Genomic DNA, 24,419 nt, shown 5'->3' with positions numbered 1-24,419 from the left:
ATTTTAATTGCTTCTCGAACTACTTGCTTTATGCCTAGATCATTGCTAATAATGGCGGATCTTCAAAAAGTATTTTGTGGCTAAGATTTTCAAAAACATGGCTGCTTAAAGCAGAATCAAAAGAAACAGAAGTAATATTAGAAATCAGAGCTTTGGTGATATCATCCTTATGCTGTTGCACGCGTTTCTCGAAATTCTGGTGGGTTCTCAATACATAGAATTTGCCACAGCCGCATGGTATTTGATAGACATCTCTTTGGCGAGTAACCGGAGTTTTATCTTTTCCAGAATTTATGAGACTTATGATTTTCAAATTTATTGGTGAATACAACATACTGATTGATTATTTTGTGTGCATACTTTTTTAAGATTTCTAGTGATTTTTTGGATATATGGGAGGTAAATTATGTTTTGGGGCTTATCGGGATTCTCACATGGTAAATTATCGTTGATTTTATGGGAGTGTCTTTTCACTCTACGGTTAATTGTATTATTAATAAATAAAAGAGGATACCCATTTCCAAAAAGTAGATCCTTGATAAAGTCTAGTTCAGCTGTGATGTAGGAATCAGAACAAATGTTTAGGGCACGATCGACGAGAGATATTACGACACCACTTTTAACTTGTGGGGGGTGGTTTGATTCAAAATATAAATATCTATTGTTTTGTGTTGGTTTTTTGTAAATAGTAAAATTGAGTTCACCTAAGTTACGAATAATTAGAACATCTAGGAATGAGATTTTATTTGTAATTTCAATTTCTAAGGTAAACTGTAAATTACTATCATATGTATTAAGGTGATCTAAAAAAAAACCTAAGTTCATTTTCCCCATAGTTCCAAAGTGAAATTACGTCATCCATGTAACGTCCCCAAAACATATGTTTCAAAAAATATTAATTTAATGTCCAATTTTCAATATGCTCTACATAAATATTCGCCAGTAACCCGGAGAGAGGCACACCCATGGGTAAGCCATTTATTTGTTGGTAGAAAGAATTACGGAACTGGAAATACATTGAGTACTTGTTACAAAGTTTAACCAAGGTCATTAAAACGTCTCAATCTAATCCTGTTGCTGAAACTTCTATTAAGTCATAATTTTCATTTATTTTATTTTCTAATAATTTCTCGGATTCTGCTACATCAATCTTTGTATACATAGACACAACGTCAAAGCTACTGATAATTGTATTTTCTGAAATATTTACGTTTTTGAGTTTTTCAACTAAATCAACCGAATTACATATATAAGATTTTTGATAAAAAAGCAAAGGTTTGAAGGCTGTACATAACCATTTTCCAATGTTGGAGGCGGGGGCTTTCCTACAAGCTACAATTGGCCTTAAAGGAATGCCTTGCTTATGTAATTTTGGCAGACCATAAAATTTTGGACAAAAGCTGTCTTGGGGGAAAAATTTATCAAATAATTGTGGAGTAACTTTACCATTTTCTTTTAGATCTTTTAAGTCTTTTATAATTTTGTTAGCAAACTGATCAGTATGATCGTGGGTTATAGTTTTGTATTTTTGTCACTTAGATGTGTATAAATTTTTGTGTCGTAATCTTTCGTATCCATGACAGCCAAAGAATTGCTTTTATCTGCTTTAGTTATAATAATGAACGGGTCTTTGCGGAGATTAAATAAAAAAACAAGTTTTTTGAAATGAAAGTCAGGAGCGACATTAAAACTCAAAACGAACAGAAATTACTCCTTATATGAAAGGGGCTTTTCCTCCTCGACACCCCGCTCTTTACGCTAAAGTTTTTTATTGTTTTAAAAAGTAGAGTTGCGAAAAAGAGTCAAACTTTAGCGCAAGGAGCGGGGTGTCGAGGAGGAAAAGCCCCTTTCATATAAGGAGTAATCTCTGTTCGTTTTAAGTTTTAATGTCGCTCCTTACTTTCATTTCAAAAAACTTGTTTTTTTATTTAATTTCTGAAAGTTTTTGAATTAATGCATGTCTGATTTTGGCTCTCCGTACATAAATTATTAAAATGAAATTTGCTATTAATTTTTTTTTGGCTAAATGGCTTTCTCTTAGTTTTGATCAGACGATTTTGAGAAATAAGGGCTGGGGAAGGAGGCCTAGTTGCCCTCCAATTTTTTCGGTTACTTATAAAGGCAACTAGAACTTTTTGAAAAAAACTTTTTCATGTTTATATTTTCATTGTTTTTTTTTAATAGTAATGCTAGAAAATTCTGCGCCCTTTTCATTGAATTTCTCTTCCCCCATGAAATATTCCTCCAAGGAAAGATCCTCCCATATAGCCCCCTCCCCTGAACCCCACACCCAAACAAAAAAATCCCCCTGAAAACGTCGGTACACTTCCCAATAACCATTACTGTACGTAAAAAACAAACAGAAATTACTCCGTATATGAAATGGGTTGTCCCCTCCGCAATCCCTCGCTCTTTACGCTAAAGTTTGACTCTTTGCCACAATTCTGCTTTTTAAAACAATTAAAAGCTTTAGCGTAAAGAGCGAGGGATTGCGGAGGGGACAACCCATTTCATATACGGAGTAATTTCTGTTCGTTTTAAGTTTTAATGTCGCTCCTTACTTTCAGTTAAAAAACTAGTTTTTTTATGTAATTTCTGAACGTTTTTGAATTAATGGATGTTTGATTTTGGCTCTCCACACATAAATCATTAAAATGAAATTTGCATATTAATTCCTTTTTTAGCTAAATGGCTTTCTCATAGTTTCTATCAGACGATTTGAGAAATAAGGGATGGGGAAGGAGGCCTAGTTGCCATGCAATTTTTCGGTTACATAAAAAGGCAACTATAGATTTTAATTTTTAATGAATTTTTTTATTAGTAAAAAATATACGTAACTTAAGAATTAACTTACGTAACAAACTTTTATATTCTTTAATTTTTATTATGTATATGAGGGGGTTTGTACCCTCGTTAATACCTCGTTCTTTACACTAAATCGTAAGTTTTGTCCCAATTCTTTAAGAATGACCCCTGAATCAGAAAGGCCGCAGAATAAATAGTTGAAATTACTAAAAATACTAGAGCATAAAGAGCGAGGTATTTATCTCCTCCTAAATACCTCGCTCTTTATGCTGAAATATTTTTAGAACCCCTCATATGCGTAATAATCTCTGTTCGTTTTAAGTTTCAATGCTACTCTTTTCTTTCAATTGAAAAAACTTTTCCATGTTTATTTTTTCATTTTTTTTATAGTAATTTTAGAAAATCCTGCGCCCTTTTCATTGAATTTCTGTTCCCCCATGACATATTTCTCCGAGGAAAGATCCTCCCACATAGCCCCCTCCCCTCAACCCAACCCCCAAAACCAAAAAAAAATCCCCTGAAAACGACTGTACACTTCCCAATAACCATTATTATATGTAAACACTGGTCGAAGTTTGTAACTTGCAGCCCCTCCCCCAGGGACTGTGGGAGAGTAAGTCATTCCCAAAGCCATAGTTCTTATGGTATTTGACTATGCGGAACAAAATGGCTATCTCAAAATTTTGATCTGTTGACTTTGGAGAATAAATGAGCGTGGGAGGAGGCCTAGGTGCCCTCCAATTTTTTTGGTCACTTAAAAAGGGCACTAGAACTTTTCATTTCCCTTAGAATGAGCCCTTTTAGGACATTCTAGGACCACTTGGTCGATACGATGGCCCCTGGGGAAAAAAAAAACAAAACAAAAACAAACAAACAAATAAACACGCACCCGTGATTTGTCTTCTGGCAAAAAATACGAAATTCCACATTTTTGTAGATAGGAGCTTGAAAATTTTGCTATAGGGTTCTCTGATACGCCGAACCCGATGGTTTGATGTTCGTTAAGATTCTGTGACTTTTAGAGGATGTTTTCCCCTATTTTCTAAAATAAGGCAAATTTTTTCAGGCTCGTAACTTATGATGACAAAGACTAAATTTGATGAAACTTATATATTTAAAATCAGCATGAAAATCTGATTCTTTTGATGTATATTTTAGCATCAAAATTCCGTTTTTTAGAGTTTCGTTTACTATTGAGCCGGGTCGCTCCTTACTACAGTTCGTTACCACGAAATGTTTGTACATTGGTCAAAGTTAGTAACTTGCAGCCCCTCCTCCAAAAACTATGGGGGGTAAGTCATCCCCAAAGACATAGTTATTATGGTTTTCGACTATGCGGAACAAAATGGCTATCTCAAAATTTTGATCCGTTGACTTTGGGAAAAAAATGAGCGTGGGAGGGGGCCTAGGTACCCTCCAATTTTTTCGGTTACTTAAAAAGGGCACTAGAACTTTTCATTTCCGTTAGAATGAGCCCTCTTGCAACACTCTAGGACCACTTGGTCGATACGATGATCCCTGGGAAAAAAAAACAAACAAACAAATAAACACGCACCCGTGATTAGTCTTCTGGCAAAAAATACGAAATCCCACATTTTTGTAGATTGGACCTTGAAATTTTTTCTATAGGGTCCTCTGATACGCTGAATGCGATGGTGTGATTTTCGTTACGATCCTATGACTTTTAGGGGGTGTTTCCCCCTATTTTCCAAAATAAGGCAAATTTTCTCAGGCTCGTAACTTTTGATGACAAAGATTAAATTTGATAAAACTTATATATTTGAAATCAGCATAAAAATCCGATTCTTTTGATATATCTTTTAGCATCGAAATTCCATTTTTTAGAGTTTCGTTTACTATTGAGCCGGGTCGCTCCTTACTACAGTTCGTTACCACGAACTGTTTGATTGGATAGAATTCTTAGGTTACGCAAATTATCTGGTTTTATATTGGCGGGAGAATTAGCCTTTTTTTTATTATTGTAAGTGTATCATTAAGACTAGCCCAAATTTCGTCTAGGTTGGAAATAGATGAATAAAATTTGTGCAAAGAAGTTTTTTGAAAGTACTAAAAAACTTTAAAGTAAAGAGCGAAGTCTTGAGGAGGGGCAACCCCCCTCATATACGTAATAATTTCTGTTAATTTTACGTTTTAATCTTGCTCCTTACTTTCAGTTGAAAAACAACTTTTTTTTATTTACTTCTGTAGGAGAGACCGGGGAATCCCAGACAAGGGGTTACTCTGGACAGGACATGCCATTTGTTCCCTAATTGTCATCAACAAAATTCCATAAAGAATCATGAAACAGTGTTTTCTAATGATAGATTAAAGAAGTTCATTAAAAAGGCCAGTAGTTTAACCGTTTCTGAAAAAATTGGACAAGAGTAATTTTGAAAGTAAGTCTCGTGATTTTTCAATTATTGCCATCTGTTATGGTTTGTTCAGGGGGCCTGTTCGACCGTTTACAGTCATAGTGGGGTTATTTCGGACACCTGTTAAGGGGTAACTTCGGACACTTTACTAAAGTGTCCGGAATAAACCCCTTGTGGTCTAAAACGTACATTTTTAATTTCAAAGATTATTGACTTACTTGTTATTATTGTTATTATAATTATATTATTGTTATAATAATATTATTATTTAAAATTATTATATTATTATTATGTATAATTATTATATATATATTATTATATTATAATTATTATATATAAGTTATATTATTGTTATAATAATTATTGTTATTTTGCCTAGCAGTCTAGAGCTTTAAATCTCTCCAGAAAACACAAAATAAAGCTTTAAGAGTTCTTTGAGTTCTTCATTGCCTATGCAATTTGAAAAGAAACAAATATTATCTTCTTGTTTCTTAACATATCGAGCCATAGTCATCTTAAAGAATTACTTTGGAATGATAATATTCAATCTCTAGCCAATTACTTTTAAGGTTCACAAGTTTTAACCACTTGCTTCTTCGGCATTGGCCGTCAGATAAATATTTTTTCTTTTTCTTTCTTTCTTTTTTTTTACAGGTAACATAAGTATATCTTCCTAATGGCTTTATTTGATTTTATTTTCCAAATTTCACGGCTGTGCCAGGACATTATAGACGTAAGATGCCAAGTTGCCCGATTATGCGATATATTAACAAGAGCTAAGAGCTCATATGGCACTTGAGACGAGGCCGGAAGAACCATGAGCTCCTATGGAATGAGCCCTAGCAAAATTCTAAGAATCAATAGATTTATTTAAAAGGAAAATCAAAGGCTTAATGCCGGTCGGGATTTAGAATAAGAACTGTGAGTCACGAGATCCCTCTAAATATCAAAATTCATTAAGTTCCGATCACCCACTCGTAAGTTATAAATACCTCATTTTTTCTAATTTTTCCTCTCCCTTCAGTCCCCCAGATGGTCTAATCGGGGAAAACGACTTTATCAAGTCAATTTATGCAGCTCCTTGACACGCCTACCAATTTTCATCGTTCTAGCACGTCTAGAAGCACCAAACTTGCCAAAACACTGAGCCCCACCCCCTAAATCCCCCAAAGAGAGCGAATCCAGTACGGTTATGTCAATCACGTATCTACGAAATTTGCTTATTCTACCCACCATGTTTCATCCCGATTTCTTCACTCTAAGTGTTTTCCAAGATTTCCGGTTTCCCCCTCCAACTCCCCCCAATGTCAACAGATTTTGTCGGGATTTTAAATAAAAGCTCTGAGACATGAGTTCCTTCTAAATATCAAATTTCATTAAGATCCGGTCACCTGTTCTTAAGTTAAAAATACCTCAGTTTTTCTAATATTTCCAAATCAACACCCCCCAGCTCCTCCAAAGAGAACAGATCCGTTCCAATTATGTCAATAACGTATCTATAGCTTATGCTTATTCTTCCCATTAAGTTTCATCCCAATCTCTCCACTCTAAGCGTTTTCCAAGATTTCTGTTTCCCCCTCTAACCCCCTGTGTCTCAGATCTAATTCGAAATGAAAATGAAGATTCTGAGACATAAGATCCTTCTACATATCAAGTTTCATTAATATCCGATCACCCATTCGTAAGATAAAGATACCTCAATTTTCACGTTTTCCAAGAATCCCGGTTTCCCCCTCCAACTCCCCCCAATGTCACTGACTCTGGTCAGGATTTAAAATAAGAGCTCTAAAGCACAAGATCCTACTAAATATCAAATTTGATTAAGATCTGATCACCCGTTCGTAATTTACAAATACCTCATTTTTTCTAATTTTTCAAAATTACTCTCCCCCACCCCCCCAAACTCCACCAAAGAGAGCGGATCCGGTGAGGTCATGTCAGTCAAGTATCTTGGACATGTTTTTATTCTTCCCACCAAGTTTCATCCTGATCTCTCTGCTTAAAGTGTTTTCCAAGATTCCCCTCCCCCAATCCCCCCCCCCCCAATGATGCTGGATCCAGTCGGTATTTAAAATTAGAGATCTGAGTCACGGTGTCCCTTTAAATATGAGATTTCATTAAGATCCAATCACTCCTTCGTAAGTTAAAAATACCTCAATTTTTCAGAATTAACCCTTCCCCCCCCCAACTCCCCCAAATAGAACGAATTCGTTCCTGTTATGTCAATCACATATCTAGGACTTCTGCTTATTTTTCCCACCAAGTTCCATCCCGATCCCTCCACTCTAAGTGTTTTCCAAGATTTTAGGTCTCCCCCAAATCCCTCCAACGTCACCAGATCCGGAGCGGATCTGATTATGTCAGTCACGTATCTTGGACTTGTTTTTATTCTTCCCACCAAGTTTCATCGTGATCTCTCCGCTTTAAGTGTTTTCCATAAGCTAGACGAAAATAGCGACGAAGACCAGACTGCCTTTCCATAATAAACAAATACAAAGTACAGACAATAGGGAAAATCTTTTCAAGACAGTGGAAATTAGTTCTGAGGATATTTCGGCCCTATGTCCAAGGGCCGTCTTCAGAACAATACAAGAATAAGAGAGAAACTATATATATATATATATATATATATATATATATATATATATATATATATATATATATATATATATATATATATATATATATATATATATATATATATATATATATATATATATATATATAAATGAACTTACATCAAATTGTGAAAATTAAAACTAAATAATAAAAAACACTTTTTATAACTTTTTTTAAAAATAGCCCTAGCATCCTTACTTCAACGAAGTTCAACCAGGACTGGCGAAAACATCGTCCAGGACTGGCGTCCCACATGATACTTTTTGAAAACTCTTCACTCATCAGTAATGATTTGGGAATAAAACAGGTGGTTCGAGAATCAATCGAAATTAATCTCAAAATAAATAATAATATTTCTTTGAAGAGGGTCTTAGGGGAATACTCACTAAATCCTTTATACTCAAATTTAATTAAAAATGATCTAACAAAATATTTTACTAAACCGATTTATAATAGTACTGAACCAACTACGAAAAGGCCTTTGAGACAGGCTGCTAAACAAGCAAGATTAGCTTTAAAAAATTGCATCTAACCATTTTGTTCTCTTTAATTTGAATGAGCTTATATTCTCATTTCATTCTTTTAATTATTTAGTTTAAATTCTCACAATTTGATGTAAGTTCATTTATATATATATATATATATATATATATATATATATATATATATATATATATATATATATATATATATATATATATATATATATATATATATATATATATATATATATATATATATATATAGTTTCTCTCTTATTCTTGTATTGTGCTGAAGACGGCCCTTGGACATAGGGCCAAAATATCCACAGAACTAATTTCCACTGTCTCCCCCCCCCCCCCCCCCGAACGACACTAGATCCGGTCGGGAATTAAAATAAGAGATCTGACTTACGAGGTTCTTCTAAATATGAAATTTCATTAAGATCCGATCACTCCTTTGTAAGTTAAAAATACCTCAATTTTTCTAATTTTTCAGAATTAACCCTCCTCCCCCCCAGCTCCCCCAAATAGAGCGGAGCTGTTCCGGTTATTTCAATCACGTATCTAGGACTTCTGCTTATTTTCCCCACCAAGTTTCATCCCAATCCCTCCACTCTAAGCATTTTCCAAGATTTTAGGTTCCCCCCTCCAACTCCCCCCAATGTTACCAGATCAGGTTGGGTTTTAAAATAGAAGCTCTGAGACACGATATCCTTCTAAATATCTAATTATATTAAGATCTGACCACCCGCTCGTAAGTTAAAAATACCTCATTTTTTTTCGATTTAACCATCCCCCTCTCCCCCCCCCAGATGGTCAAATCGGGGAAATGACAATTTCTAGTTTAATATGGCCTGGTTCCTGACACGCCTGCCAAATTTCATCGTCCTAACTTACCTGGAAGTGCCAAAACTAGCAAAACCGGGACCGACAGAACGACAGAATTTGCGATCGCTATGTGTCATTTGGTAGATACCAAGTGCCAAAAAAAGGTAGCCAAAGCCGTCATCTTTGACAAATCACTGCAAAAATCTGTAGAAGAATTTGGTTTTAAGAGGACAACCTTAAAATATTATTGTCAAAGATCAATAGAGAAATAGCTATTGCAGACGAACATTTTCCTTCTGCATCACCCAGCAGTGGCTCTGAAAGTGACGGCTATCACTTCAATTTGACAAAAAAAAAATACCTTAAAAGACAAATGTTTAGTCCTGATTTGGAAAGATTGGTAGTGGAATATTTTGAGTTCCCTAGGATACACTTTGCGCAAAGTATGATACACAGCGCTCCTCCCAGCACATTAAGACCAGCCGATTAAAGTAGATGGATGGTCGGCTTTTACAAACAATAGAACACCTCGTGAAAAGACATATACTAGAAAGCCTACTGTTGGAAAGCCACTTAACCCCAGTTTAGTCAACCTGTGCAAGAGGTTTGGCATCAAAATGCTTACCTTTCGACTCTGCTGGTCACACAAGACATAAACTTTGAATATTGGAGGCTTCGAACCTATTTAGCAGGGATTAAAACAAAAAAAATGAAAGATTGCCTTTATCTGAATCTGGGTAAACACACAACTACTTACAAGGTGGTAGAACTCTCTTGTGATCCATATTTGGAAAAAAAAAATTCCCTAGAAACATAATTTTAATAGTCAGGTATACCGGTATGTATCCTTTCATTCGTGACATTTTCATGGAAGTGACTTTCTTTTCTTCTTTAATTACTGATAGGCTGCTCTTATACGTGGGATTAGCTGATGAATCTACTTCATTATCGCCAGATCTAGATACCAATACTTGCACTGCTAAAAGTCAAGTTTGGTTTCTCCAAAATTGCTTAGATCCTTCCCAAGGGCTGGTGAAACACTGACAACAGGTCGTGAAAACCATCGAAAAGGTAGAACTAGAATATTGACTGACACGCCAGAAATAAAGTGAACTGATGGACAAGCAGATAGCAAAGAAAAGGATGAGCAAGCGTTATTTTAAAGCCTAAAAAACGGTTGGACAACTAAAAACAACTCAAGAATCCCAGGCTGCCTCTTCCAGAAGGTGTTGGTAGCACCAGACGAGTTTGATAACAAATTATGAATTATGTGTGAGAGATCAGAAAGTCCCCACGCATTTGAATGAAATCTTTCGTCTTACAACAGTCGTTAAAACTCTATCCCGAATTTCTAGTTTGGTGTCTGTAATCACTTAGTGGCTCTGCTGACTGCATTTTTTTACTTTTATATTCAATTAGGTGTCAATCTGGGTCCATATTTGGATAAATGAAAGCTATATTTAACGTGTCCAAATTCCCTCCTAAGAGTGTCCAAAGTCTCCCCACTATGTCAGGAGACCTCGGACAGTGACCAAAAATAGAAAAAATTGGTTTTCAGATATGTTTAAAGAAGAAAAAATACGAAACCTGGACCAAAGAAACTTCTAAGTCACCAATCAGTCAAATAGGTTCCAGAACGCAGCTTCCCAAAAGTAGCTGTTTGGGATAACACCGGTCAGCCCTACCGCCTCGATTTTTTTCTTGTATGATATTAGACTACAATTCATGATTGTTGTGGTTGTTTTACAAGTGTATATGTTCGCACGTTTTGTTTTATTTTATTTTCACTTGTGCTCCGTCCTTCCGTTTGTTTTGCGCAAGGGCTTTTAATGAAATCAATATAAAAAGGATCAATTATCAGAGCAAATAGAAGACAAACCAAAAGGACAAAAAAAAACAATAACAATATAAATAATAAAAACAATAGTAAAGACAAATTTTTTCTATGCGCCAAGACTTTGCAAACACAAATTACGGTATCGCAGGTTACAACTAAATAAAAGCCTTTACACATTTATGTTATCGTATATACCGTTTGAAAAAAAATATTAACGTCTATTGCTTTAAAATAACATTAACGCTTATTGCTTTACGTTTAGTATTTAAGTGGAAATTATTAACGTTTAAAATTTACTTCAATTCCTTTTATAGCTTACACTTAAGATTTTTTATTGTTTCTTTTATCACTTTTTTCATTCTACGTTTTCTATCATTACGTTATCTCTACCTTTCCATTGTATTTTTCATTGCCTGTTCAATTTGATTGCGCTCATTCATCACATTTTTTATCATGTTTTATATCAAAGCCCTTCATTTAATTTATATTTATTACTTTTACATTCTATTTGCCTAAACTTATAAAACAGCATTTAAGCCTATCACAAATTCTGTTCCTCAGCTCAAGCCTTCGCACACCAAAGTGCCAGAACAAGCACACGGGGCCTCAATATAACCGTTAAGAGCTCAAAAAACCTTCATTTAGCTTCTTTTTTTCAAATTCATAAAAAAAACCATATTTTATGAACAAGAAAGACTCCAATTTCTATTATTTCTTCACTTTTTAGTTTTTACTCCATTTCTTACGGACGCTTTTAGGCAAAATAATAAAAGTCTCCAGAACAGTTAAATGCAAATAAAATAAAAATCTCGTAGTATATATAAAAAATGAAATATCCTAAAATTGAAGTTAAGATAATTAAATCCATCAACTTTTTATTTCATCAAAATTTGATTAAGTTTATTTTTTTAATTAAACTACAATTTTACTTAATAAAATTTAATTAAACTTGATTTAAATATTTACAAAGTTAAATTAAACTTCTTAAAATACAATAAATATTTCCGAAACAATTCGAAAAAGTTTCTTGTTATTCATTTTTTCTTTACACCCAATGATTCTCTGAATAATGCATGGTAAGTGTAGATCCTTCATTAGATTAAATATAAAAAAAAAACTAGTTTTTTTAACTGAAAGTAAGGAGCGACATTAAAACTTAAAACGAACAGAAATTACTCCGTATATGAAATGGGTCGTCCCCTCCTCAACGCCTCGCTCTTTACGCTAAAGCTTTTAATTGTTTTAAAAAGTAGAATTGTGGCAAAGAGTCAAACTTTAGCGTAAAGAGCGAGGGATTACGGAGGGGAAAACCCATTTCATATACGGAATAATTTCTGTTAGTTTTAAGTTTTAATGTCGCTCCTTACTTTCAGTTAAAAAACTAGTTTTTTTTGTTTAATTTCTGAGTGTTTTTGAATTAATGCATGTTTGATTTTGGCTCTCCTCACATAAATTATTAAAATGAAATTTTTTTATTGATTCTTTTTTTTGGCCAAATGGCTTTCTCTTAGTTTTGATCAGACGATTTTGCGAAATAAGGGGTGGGGAAGGAGGCCTAGTTGCCCTCCAATTTTTTGGTTACTTAAAAAGGCAACTAGAACTTTTAATTTTTAACGAACGTTCTTGTTAGTAAAAAATATGCGTAACTTAAGAATTAACTTACGTAACAAACTTTTATATTCTTATATTTTTATTATGTGTACGAGGGGGTTTGTACCCTCGTTAATACCTCGCTCTTTACACTAAATCATAAGTTTTGTCCCAATTCTTTAAGAATAACCCCTGAATCAAAAAGGCCGTAGAATAAATAGTTGAAATTACTAAAAATACTTTAGCATAATGAGCGAGGTATTTATCTCCTCCTAAATACCTCGCTCTTAATGCTAAAGTATTTTTAGAACCCCTCATATGCGTAATAATCTCAGTTCGTTTTAAGTTTCAATGCTACTCCTTACTTTCAATTGAGAAAACGTTTTCATGTTTATTTTTTCATTTTTTTTTTTTTTTATAGTAATGCTAGAAAATCCTGCGCCTTTTTCATTGAATTTTTCTTCCCCCATGACATATTCCTCCAAGGAGAGATTCTCCCACATAGCCCCCTCCCCTCAACCCCACCCCCAAACCAAAAAACTCCCCCTGAAAACGTCTGTACACTTCCCAATAACCATTACTATATGTAAACACTAGTTAAAGTTTGTAACTTGCAGCCCCTCCCCCAGGGATTGTGGGGGAATAAGTCATTCCCAAAGACATAGTTATCATGGTTTTCGACAATGTGGAACAAAATGGCTATCTCAAAATTTTGATCCGTTGACTTTGGGAAAAAATGAGCGTGGAAGGGGGCCTAGGTGCCCTCCAATTTTTTCGGTCACATAAAAAGGGCACTAGAACTTTTCATTTCCGTTAGAATGAGCCCTCTTGCAACACTCTAGGACCACTTGGTCGATACGATGACCCCTGAGAAAAAAAAACAAAAAACAAACAAACGAATAAACGAATAAACACGCACCCGTGATTTGTCTTCAGGCAAAAAATACGAAATTCCACATTTTTGTAGATAGGAGCTTGAAATTTTTGCTATAGGGTTCTCTGATACGCCGATTGCGATGGTGTGATTTTCGTTAAGATTCTATTACTTTTAGGGGATGTTTCCCCCTATTTTCCAAAATAAGACAAATTTTCTCAGGCTCGTAACTTATGATGACAAAGACTAAATTTAATGAAACTTACATATTTAGAATCAGAATAAAAATTCAATTCTTTTGATGTATCTTGTAGCATCAGAATTCCGTTTTTAAGAGTTTCGTTTACTATTGAGCCGGGTCGCTCCTTACTACAGTTCGTTACCACGAACTGTTTGAAAAAATGTACTCATGTTCTTCGGCTGAGGACATGTGTGTTTTTTTTTGTTTTTTTTTTTTTTACTGTTTGTCAGTACCGTATTATACATTGCAGCATTAACTGAGATGCAGAAATTCTATTATTGAGTTCTATGTTCTTAATATATAGTAACGGGAGGCTACCCACCTTTTGTCAACCAGCCACGTCTAAAACACCTGAACCTTGTGGGAGTTTTTTTTTTTTTTTTTAGTCGATTTATTTTAAACTAAGTTACCTAAGCCAATAAAACCTTGATTTCTGAGTCCAAGAGATCAATCTACAGAGTATTAAGGGTGTGCACCTGTAGTCCTGGAGTCAGTCGTCACTATCTAAAATAATTAAATTCTCCTTTTCGATATTGAACATAACAGTGGAATACAGAACAAGATACATAGAAGCAAGATTTAGACTATTAGAAAATAAAAGTATTTTAGAGACTTTAAAAAAAACACAGAGGGCTACAGCGTGAAAACTTGGGCACACGTTTCCAAAATGATACCCTTTCACTCAAAGATTTTATTTGTCAAATAAAAAACAGCTATAAATTAGGTGAGATAAAATAAAACAATAAATGAACAAATAAAATAAACAAATAAATAAATAATAAAATGAATAATAAAAAACAAATAAATGAACAAATAAAAAACAACTATAAATTAGGTGAGATAAAAATGAATGGTGAGATAAAAATGAAAAATTAGGTGAGATAAAAATGAAATTAGGTGAGATAACAATAAATAAACCAATAAAAAACAGCTATAAATTAGGTGAGATCAATATAAAAATGAAACAATAGATATTTTTCAAAAATCACAGGCGAGAAATAAGATCCAGAGCAATCTTGGCGGTCTACCAAGATGTTTCTGGCCAAAATAGCCTTTCGAGAAAAATAAACATAAACATCGAATTGTTGCCTATACATTGGTTTAAATTAACTTCAGTCAAACAGTTCGAGGTAACGAACTGTAGTAAGGAGCAACCCGGCTCAATAGTAAACGAAACTCTAAAAAACAGAATTTTGATACTAAAAGATACATCAAAAGAATCGGATTTTCATGCTGATTTTAAATATATAACTTTCATCAAATTTAGTCTTTGTCATCAAAAGTTACGAGCCTTATTTTGGAAAATAGGGGGAAACGCCCCCTAAAATTCACAGAATCTTAACGAAAATCACACCATCACATTCAGCGTATCAGAGAACCCTATTACAAAAATTTCAAGCTCCTATCCACAAAAATGTGGAATTTCGTATTTTTTGCCAGAAGACAGATCACGGGTGCGTGTTTATTTGTTTTTTTTTCAGGGGTCATCGTATCGACCAAGTGGTCCTAGAATGTCGCAAGAGGGTTCATTCTAACGGAAATGAAAAGTTCTAGTGCCCTTTTTAAGTGACCGAAAAAATTGGAGGGCACCTAGGCCCCCTCCCAGGCTCATTTTTTAACCCAAAGTCAACGGATCAAAATTTTGAGAAAGCCATTTTGTTCAGCATAGTCAAAAACCATGATAAATATGTCTTTGGGGTTGACTTACTCCCCACAGTCCCCGGGGGAGGGGCTGCAAGTTTTGACCAATGTTTACATACAGTAATGGTTATTGGGAAGTGTACGGACGTTTTCAGGGGGAGTTTTTTGGTTTGGGGGGGTTGAGGGGAGGTAGCTATGTGGGAGGATCTTTCCTTGGGGGAATATGTTATGGGGGAAGAGAGATTTAATGAAAAGCGGGCAGGATTTTCAAGCATTACTATAAAAAAAAAATAAACATGAAAAAGTTTTTTCAATTGAAAGTAAGGAGTAACATTAAATCTTAAAACGAAAAAAGATTATTACGCATATGATGGGTTCTTCTCCTTCTAAATACCTCGCTCTTTATGCTAAAGTATCTTCAGTAATTTCAACTATCTATTCTACGGCCTTTCTGATTCAGGTGTCATTCTTAAAGAATTGGGACAAAACTTAAGCTTTAGTGTGAAGAGCAAGGTATTAACGAGGGGACAAACCCCCTCGCATACATAATAAAAATATAAGAATATAGAAGTTTGTTACGTAAGTTAATTCTTAAGTTACGTATATTTTTTACTAATAAAAACGTTCGTTAAAAACCCAAAATCAAACATGCATTAATTCAAAAACATTCTGAAATTAAATTAAAAAAAACTAGTTTTTTAACTGAAAGTAAGGAGCGACATGAAAACTTAAAACGAACAGAAATTACTCCGTGTATGAAAGGGCTGTTCCTTTCTCAACGCCCTGCTCTTTACGCTAAAGTTTTTTACTGTTTAATAAAGTAGAATTGAGAGAAAGAGTCAAACTTTAGCGCATAGAGCAGGGCGTTGAGAAGAGAACAGACCATTTCATACACGGCGTAATTTCTTTTCGTTTTAAGTTTTAATGTCGCTCCTTGCTTTCAGTTAAAAAAACTAGTTTTTTTTTATTAAATTAACACTGAGACGGTGATCCCATGCATGGATTTACATATTTTTCGAAATTGTAGTTTCAATACTTTTTTTTCACCGAAATTATTTGTCAAAATCTAGGAGGGGTGACATTTTCTTGTTTTTTTTTTCCTTTCTTTTCAATGAAAATACAAAAATAAATGTATTTTTCGAAATATAGGAGGGGGAAAAGTTCTACAGAATGGAGGGTGAAATTCCCCCTCGAATTGCCACCACTGCCTGATTAATATAGTAAAAACTAAATTTACAGTGCTTCAGCACATTTTGTTTATCCTTTCGTAGAACCAATTAAAACCTAATTTAAGGATTTTGTTGTATCTAAGATGGGAAATGGGAAGAGGGTAAAATACTTAAACAAGCAGATTAATAAATTAAATAATAATAAAAAGGTTGTGTTCTAAAAAGAGCCACATTTGTGGATGGGGCATCCATATATTTTTTAAGGGAATTTATCCAGCCCATGGGCCCCCTTCATCCAGCCCTGGAATCGAACCCAGGGTCCCTTTTGCAGAGCAGAGATCAATCTAGCTCGCTGCCATAGATTCCATTAATTTATTGGAAATAACCTAAAACTAAAAAACCCAGCAACAGTTGTATTTTCATTTAAAATACTCAATCAACAAGAAGTCATTTTAGCAAAATATAATTATTAAGAAGTACCAGGTCGTAATCCTTATTAGTAAAATTTTTTCTTATGAGCGTTTGAAGTTAAAAGTCAATCAATCACTTTGACTTAAAAAAAAAAGAAGACTAAAATACATCCTAAAAATATCTGTAATAGCTTATATGAAAAATATATAAATATAATAAAACAATATACAAAATAATAAAATTAAATAAATATAAATAAAATATAAAAATTACAAAAATAATATATAAGCAAAATAAATAATAAATAAATAAACTATATTAATAAATAATATAATAAATAATGAATAAAATAAATAAATATATAAACAAAATAACTACAAAATAAATAATATATGTAAATACATAAAATAATGAAAAATTTAACAAATAAATACTAAAAATAAATTAAATATAAATATAAAATATAAAAATAAAACTGTCTTATAAGCAGAGGAGAAATAAATCAGTATCGGCTATAAACGGCAAATTTGGCAGTTAACGGTTATTGCATTTGAGAATTATTTTAAGAACCCAAGGTGAGGGAGGCAGACTGCCATAAGAATGTATAGATGGCTCTCTGCCTCTAACAGAGCAGCCTCCGTACCTCTTGTTCAACACGGAAGCGTCCTGTGAGCCTCCACTCAAGAGTTGTAAATTGCAACAGTATAACAATGAAGGGTATAAAAACTCACCACTACCTCTTCATCAGCCATTGTTAAACAGATCAAATATGAGATTCACGTGAGAGTTCTAAAATAAATATAAAATAAATCAGTACTAACGACAGCAATGATTGGTCAAACTTAAAACTGGAATAAGATTAAATATTCAACTCTTTCGCGCCTTCACACCGGGTTTAATTTACTGTTTTACAAATAATAGCTTGGTTGGACATTCAGCTAGTAACCGAAATCATTTTTTTTAAATGGTATACTAGTGCAAGCGTAGAGCATATACTACTTTATTGCCTAAGCCTCCTCCCCCAACAGAACTATACTTTAGATATTTTGGCTTTCACGTAAATTACTGTTTTGACGAGTTTCACCACAAATAATTAACCAATAGGAGTATTGTAGGAGGCCTATAGTATTTAGTAGCGGCACACTTCCACTGGCCAAGTGGCAACACTCCACGCCAACCTGGCCTTTCGCAACAAGCATAGCAAACTTCACATTACACAATTTTGAAAATCAATACCTAATTAATATTCATTACCAATTACTCCAGAATAAAATGATTAATATGTCAACATTTAGTCTTGAAAATTCTTCAAGTAGCATATGCTGCAATTATTCCGGGCCGCTATTTTTTAGTTTAAAAGCCTGCCACCAGAGGTGTTCATGACACTAGTATCTACGAGAGTAATTTTTACTTTTTTTTGCAGTTGAAGGAGAACTTTTTATGTCGTGGGATAGTGGGAGGTTAAGAACGGAAAAGAGGGAGCAAATCACCACACCGTATAACGGAATAACGTCTGATTCATAATCTTTTTTTGTCTTAAGATCCAGGATCCCCTAAACTTTTCTTTCGAAGAGGAAATGTTCAAATCGATCAAACCTAAAAGCTAAACATATATAGGTGTATCATATTATCAACATCTTGTCGATTTCTATGCATTAAACATGGCCAAGTTTTACCCTGTCTAACTTCATATTGTTTTCTGACACTCAACATCTTGCAAGCATACTTCACTCTTTTCTTGTAATAAATAAACAAAATAATTTTTTTAACTGAAAGTAAGGACCGACATTAAAACTTAGAACAGACAGAAATTATTCCTTATATGAAAGGGGCTGTCCTTTCCTCAACACCCCGCTCTTTACGCTAAAGTTTTATATTGTTTTAAAAAGTAGAACTGTGACAAAGAGTCAAACTTTGGCGTGAAAATTCCGTTTTTAGAGTTTCGGTTACTATTGAGCCGGGTCGCTCCTTACTTACAGTTCGTTACCACGAACTGTTTGATTTTCGGGTAATAGTTCCTTATTCAATTACAATTTTATCATGGAGAAAATTAAAGACTCAGCGCGTGCTAAGAGCACATAATTAGTTTCAAACAAGTTCTTATTTCTTCTGATTAAGTTTTTTCTTAATTAAATTTTCTTCATCTTAGCATATTTTTATCATTTTTAGGACCAAATGGGTGGGATAGTGCGGTTATATTGTTTCGTCTTATGGGTGCTGACCCTTCAAGGGTCTGGGGCTGACCGTGCTTTTCAGCTTGTTTTATTTTAAGCCTTTTTCTTATTTCTTATCTTAGCTTTTTTACTATTCATATTTATATCGTACGATTTAGGGTGGGGGGAAGGCTGGGGTAGGATAGTCAAAACAACTAAAAAAAACAATAAAAATGACCGAAAACTAGCAACCTCTAAGACTCGATGACAAGAAATAGTAATTTCTCCCTATCTCTCCCTGAGAAGATTGGCTGAAAAAAAACGTCAAATTGTAAAATAGACCACACAATTTTTAGGATAAAAATAAAATACTTATTAAAATTCCATAAAAATGCTTATTAAAAATCCATCAGCCAAACCAAGAATAGACTTACCCTTAAAAATTTAATTCTTTTCGCAAAATAATTTACTCCTGGATTTGTTTCGGTGGTTACTGTCAGGGGATTGAGTAAGATAAAACCAATCTAAACAAAATTTAAACAGTTTGAAATATTTTTCCGGTAAAATTCTAGTTAATTTTACTTCTTGCTATCTCAGAAAGGGTTCTTTCAGGGATGAATCTACAGACTAAAGTTTATCCTGGGAAGGTATTTTGAAGCAACTACCTCTACTCCTTCTCCCTCTAGAGGGCCCTGACCTTTGATGACCATTAAAAATATGTGTGTTATAAAAGTGAAACCTTGCAAAATAGATCTTCTGCTTAACTGAAGCACAACAAAATTGTTTTCAGCTTAATAACTTTGCTCAATTCCATTTTATAAGGTTTTAAAGATATGCAAATACATTTCCTAAATTTTGAAAAAAAAAAAATACATTGATATGGCTCAAAATTCAACTCAAATAACAGGAATTGCATTTTCAGAACTAAAGGCAGAGAAAAAGCAACTAGTAACTAAAAATTAAGGTAAAATGTTGTTTTATCAAAATTACCTGCCATGTAGGCAAATTTCAGGGCCCTCTAGAGGGAGAAGGAGTGGAGGTGGGTACTTTAAAATACCTTTCCAGGACATACTTTAGCCTGTAGACCCATCCCTGAAAGTTTCATTTTCCTAACCTAAACCCTTTCCGACATAGCAAGAAGTCAATTAACAAGAATTTTACCATTTTTCCAAGTGCATCAAACGTATAACAAGAGAGTATTATTAAAGGAATAAAACTTTAACGGATTTCACTTTTTTTTTAAATTACCCAAACTACACATAAAGGGGTATCTCGTCAAAAACCTGTACATGTACTTATAATCACAATTTCTAGCCAAGGAACACAATAAATAGTGTACTGACTGTTAGAAAACATGTCAAACTTGAATACCTAATCTTGGAAACATACCAAAGTGATAATGAACTTATTTTACGGGCTTTTTATCAAGACGGTAACAAGTGAAGGTTTGCAAATGTGTGTAAACAAGATTATAGACTTTTAGGCTGAATAATATTAGATTGCAGCTTACAGTACAGTTCTTGTTTGGATGCTGGAAATAAAATTGCTAGCTAATAAAAACTGTCAGGTAACAATTCGGAAAAACGTACTAAACTGGGCGAAAAATTCAAATAACACAAGCAGGGAAATAAGACTTGAAACGGTTTGTGGGGAGGAAGAAAAAATAAATTGAGAATAAAATAGTCAAGCCAGAATAGCCGAAAAAGTTTTTGTCTTCAAATGTAAAAAAAAGTTATATCTCCAATTTCTCCAAAAGTTTTGTCAAGCCTATTAGCAGTCCTGGATGTTTTGCAAATGTTAGGCCCGAGACATACTTGGCGTTTTTTACCGAGCTTTTGTTTTACAAAACTTGTTTTTTGCCCGTTGCAACTAGCGCGTACACAGTGGGCGGCAAATATTACACAGTCACAAGATAAGCCAATCGTAATATATCTGATAGACCATACTGCATTACAAATAGAGGTGAAACAGTTTACCCGAAACATAGATCATAAGTCATAACCGATTGGGGGCAGCATATAGTATTTAGTTTAGGGACATTAATTGGATTAAACTCATTTTTTTTTACGATAAATACGCTTTGGTGTGTTCAGGGTTGAAGACAGGGGTCAATTTGGACCCAGCCCCTTGACCCTTCAAAGTTCCTTTAATTTCAGGGCACTTACTAATCAAATTATTAATGATGTTACTAATGATATTTTCTCTGGAAACACTGTCATCAGCAGTCGTCAGCGATAGAAAAAACACCAAGTGTGAACGTTTTCATTTAATTCCATAGGTTACTATCTCGGCGTATATCGTTTATTTTGCTATTTGTTTATAATAACGAAAATGGACGGCTACAAGGCCGTTTTTTTTGCCGTCCAATGTGTGCGGGGCACCACTACCCAATACAACTCTAAGAATTGCTCGTTAAAAAACGCACGGTAAAACAGAGTCGGTAGAAAACACAGTGTGTCTCGGGACTTATAAGCACATAAATGTTGTGCTGTGCTCAATGCTATGAACGAGCCCATGAGAGGACGACTAAAGCCTAGTTTTCAGGCCACCCACATCCAACACGGAGTTCGACACGGGTTATGCAGATTATCGTTTGGAGAGCAGTGTTCAACACGGGCAAATATTTTCTCAGAACCAATGTTCAACCATGCTAATCTGGGGCGTAAAAATTTTGAGGAACTTGTGTCTTACAGGTTTGGAACCTGTAAGACGAAAAGGCTTTAAAATTATCCTGGGTTGAACACGGAGAAACTGAAAAAATTTTCGTCTAACCCCCTCAAAACGCGCTTCATACCCGGTGCCTGAAAACCCAACTTAAGTTATTACGCAACCAACTTCGAACTCCGAAGCCACAAGGACCCCGAATGCTCCGAGTGAAAGTTATATTTGTCAAAGAAGACGTAATCAGCTTGCTTTGCTGCATTATCTAGTTTTTGAATTTTACGCTTGATATCCTCCAACAAGTTTCTCAAATAATAATTCCATTTGTCAGTGAAAGTCTCCAACAATATTAGTGAATAATTTGTATAGGGAAATATAACGGTTAAGAAAATTGCTAGCTAATTAGAAATTCAAATAACAAATTAAAGAAGAAGAAAACTATTTTTCTATGTATTTTACATGTAAGTCAATTATTTTACGTGTAAGTCATGTTTCTCTGACAAGCCTTTCACACTGTGTCACAGAATCTTTTGCACAAAAATTCCTAACTTTATGTTAAGTAATCTTACAGAGAGAACTGTGTCCATAAAATGGGTAATCTAAAATAAACTCAAGCTTTAATTAAAATTGTCCATTACGTAACCTTATGGCTGCATTCCAGGTTGTAGAACATGATTCCCAACGTGGGGCGCAGATCCCACTGGTGGAACATAGCAATATTTTGGTGGGTCATGGACAGGACGTGCACCGTTTGGCTGACCATACTTAAGTGCCTTAATTTTGAAAAAAACAAACATTTTTCCTGTGAATGACGTCACAGTCATATGCATTTAAAAAGCGGAAAAGACACATGATGTATTACAACACGTACAGTATAAAATAACCCTAGAGGACAACCCAAAAAAAGTTACCAAATTAATGGTATTTTAAGCTTCTTCAGGCGAATACATCTAAAATTTCGAATAAGAATATTTAAATATTACATGGGGCATCGGGATTTTAAAAATGCCTAGGTGGGGGCATGGCCAAAAATTGGTTGGGAACCACTATTGTAGACCATAATAACTTCACATTAACTAAAGAAGTTACTTCGCCTAAGGTAGACATCCACCAGGAACTGTTGTGAGGTAATTAGGTCAATAAACCATTAACTGCTTATAAAGCAGTTATTCAAAAAGTATCTTAAGATTTGGAAGTTGTATGTATTTAAACTAACTTGTTGCATACCGTACCACACTTGCAATATAGTAGTGTAAAATTTGAAAGATTAACAAAGAAAACCCCAGGAAATCCGAGGGATTGGGGGGAGCATCTTAATGAAATGAAAAGTATCTTAAGATTTGGAAGTTGTATGTATTTAAACTAACTTGTTGCATACCGTACCACACTTGCAATATAGTAGTGTAAAATTTGAAAGATTAACAAAGAAAACCCCAGGAAATCCGAGGGATTGGGGGGGGGACTAGAACTAGTATCTCCTCCTTGAAACATTTACTTAGCTCATGTTTATTCGACTGAGACATTTTGCGTATAAAAAACTGACTCTTCTCATAACTTGGTTATACCTTCATGCAAAAGACCAAACTGATTTTCCATTCTTTTCATTGTCTCAAAATGTAACATATCCCCAACAGGCAAAAAATACAGGCAAGACCAGACAAAAAAATATATAATAAATATTATTTCACACAGTTCTAGGCTCAAGAAGTGAATGCTTAACTGTAATTTGCTGCAGCCAAATATCGAAATAGACGTGGGAATGGGAACTGCTGGATGTGTGGACATACATTTAACGCTGCTTAACAAATCTTAATGGTTCTTTCACACTCCACGGCACAACCTTTCGGACTAGCATTACACAGACTTATATTATGTAATCTTACGCAGAGAATTTTGTTCGTCACGTAGGCATTATCAAGCAAAATTGAGCTCCACTTAAAATGTTATGGTTACGCAAGAGATTATTTCTTATCACAGTTGTAACAATGTTTATCGAACTTTGTCATATGATTAGTCAATAGACATTGTTTCAAAATAAAAGCAAGAAAAGATTTCAACAGCGATGTTGAAACTTAATTACGGAAGATACATCTACAGAACCAGTTTCGATAAACTAACTTGATATTTTTCGAATAACTTTAGAATTCTAAAAATAGCGTTTTACTTAAAAACGAAGTTGCAAGAATTTTTTGGAAAATTGGAAATGTATAGTTGTAAATATTCTGCTTGGTGAATGACCACTGAGATATTTGTAAATTAGTCTTTCATTTTCTGCAGGTGACTCATGGACGACATCTTGGTTTTTTAGGTTGGTTTTATGTTTTCAATAAAGCCCTAGAGTTTAAGAATTCTACTAATACTGTAAAATATCAAGAGCCAGTTTATCAAAGATAGTTTTGTGGATATATCTTAAGCAGACTGCGAAGCAATTACTTGGGTTCGCCTTAGATTTCGACTTTACTTTTACTTCTGTAAGAAAACTAGTTTTTTTTTTAAACATACGCAACACACCTTGCAAAAAGATATTTGTTTAATTGAGATTAACATAAGGAGAATATATGTTGTAGGTTGGGACTAAGGAAGTACGAGTAATTACTTCACGTGGACTTCGTCTGGTACCAACAAATATAGTACATGATACCGTTTCATCCCTTAACCCTGTTCATAAACAGTACTGGCTATCGTCCATTAGGCCAATATTAGAAGGTTTTCCATCTCTAGTGCATTCTTTTTTCT

General features: G+C 34.2%; 1 protein-coding gene across 5 annotated transcripts in view; it reads right to left on the bottom strand.

The window, feature by feature from the left end:
- Window positions 1–23,567, bottom strand: part of LOC136028250 (uncharacterized) — a 32,754-nt gene extending 9,187 nt beyond the window's left edge. The window contains exons 1-2 of one of the 5 annotated variants that reach the window (XM_065705982.1): window positions 23,471–23,567; window positions 17,601–17,658 (exon numbers count right to left, since the gene is read on the bottom strand). The gene's annotated coding sequence lies outside the window, so the exon portion shown is untranslated. Of the gene's footprint in view, window positions 1–17,600; window positions 17,659–19,456; window positions 19,569–23,403 lie in introns of those variants that run through there. The other 4 variants (XM_065705984.1, XM_065705980.1, XM_065705983.1 and 1 more) reach the window with 4 other exon arrangements.
- Between the last annotated feature and the right edge of the window lie 852 nt (window positions 23,568–24,419).

Source organism: Artemia franciscana, chromosome 6, assembly GCF_032884065.1.
Source record: "Artemia franciscana chromosome 6, ASM3288406v1, whole genome shotgun sequence".
In the NCBI taxonomy this organism is placed as follows: Eukaryota; Metazoa; Arthropoda; class Branchiopoda; order Anostraca; family Artemiidae; genus Artemia; species Artemia franciscana.
The sequence above is the reverse complement of the archived record's forward strand: the minus strand, read 5'-3'. Positions and strand labels throughout refer to the sequence as shown.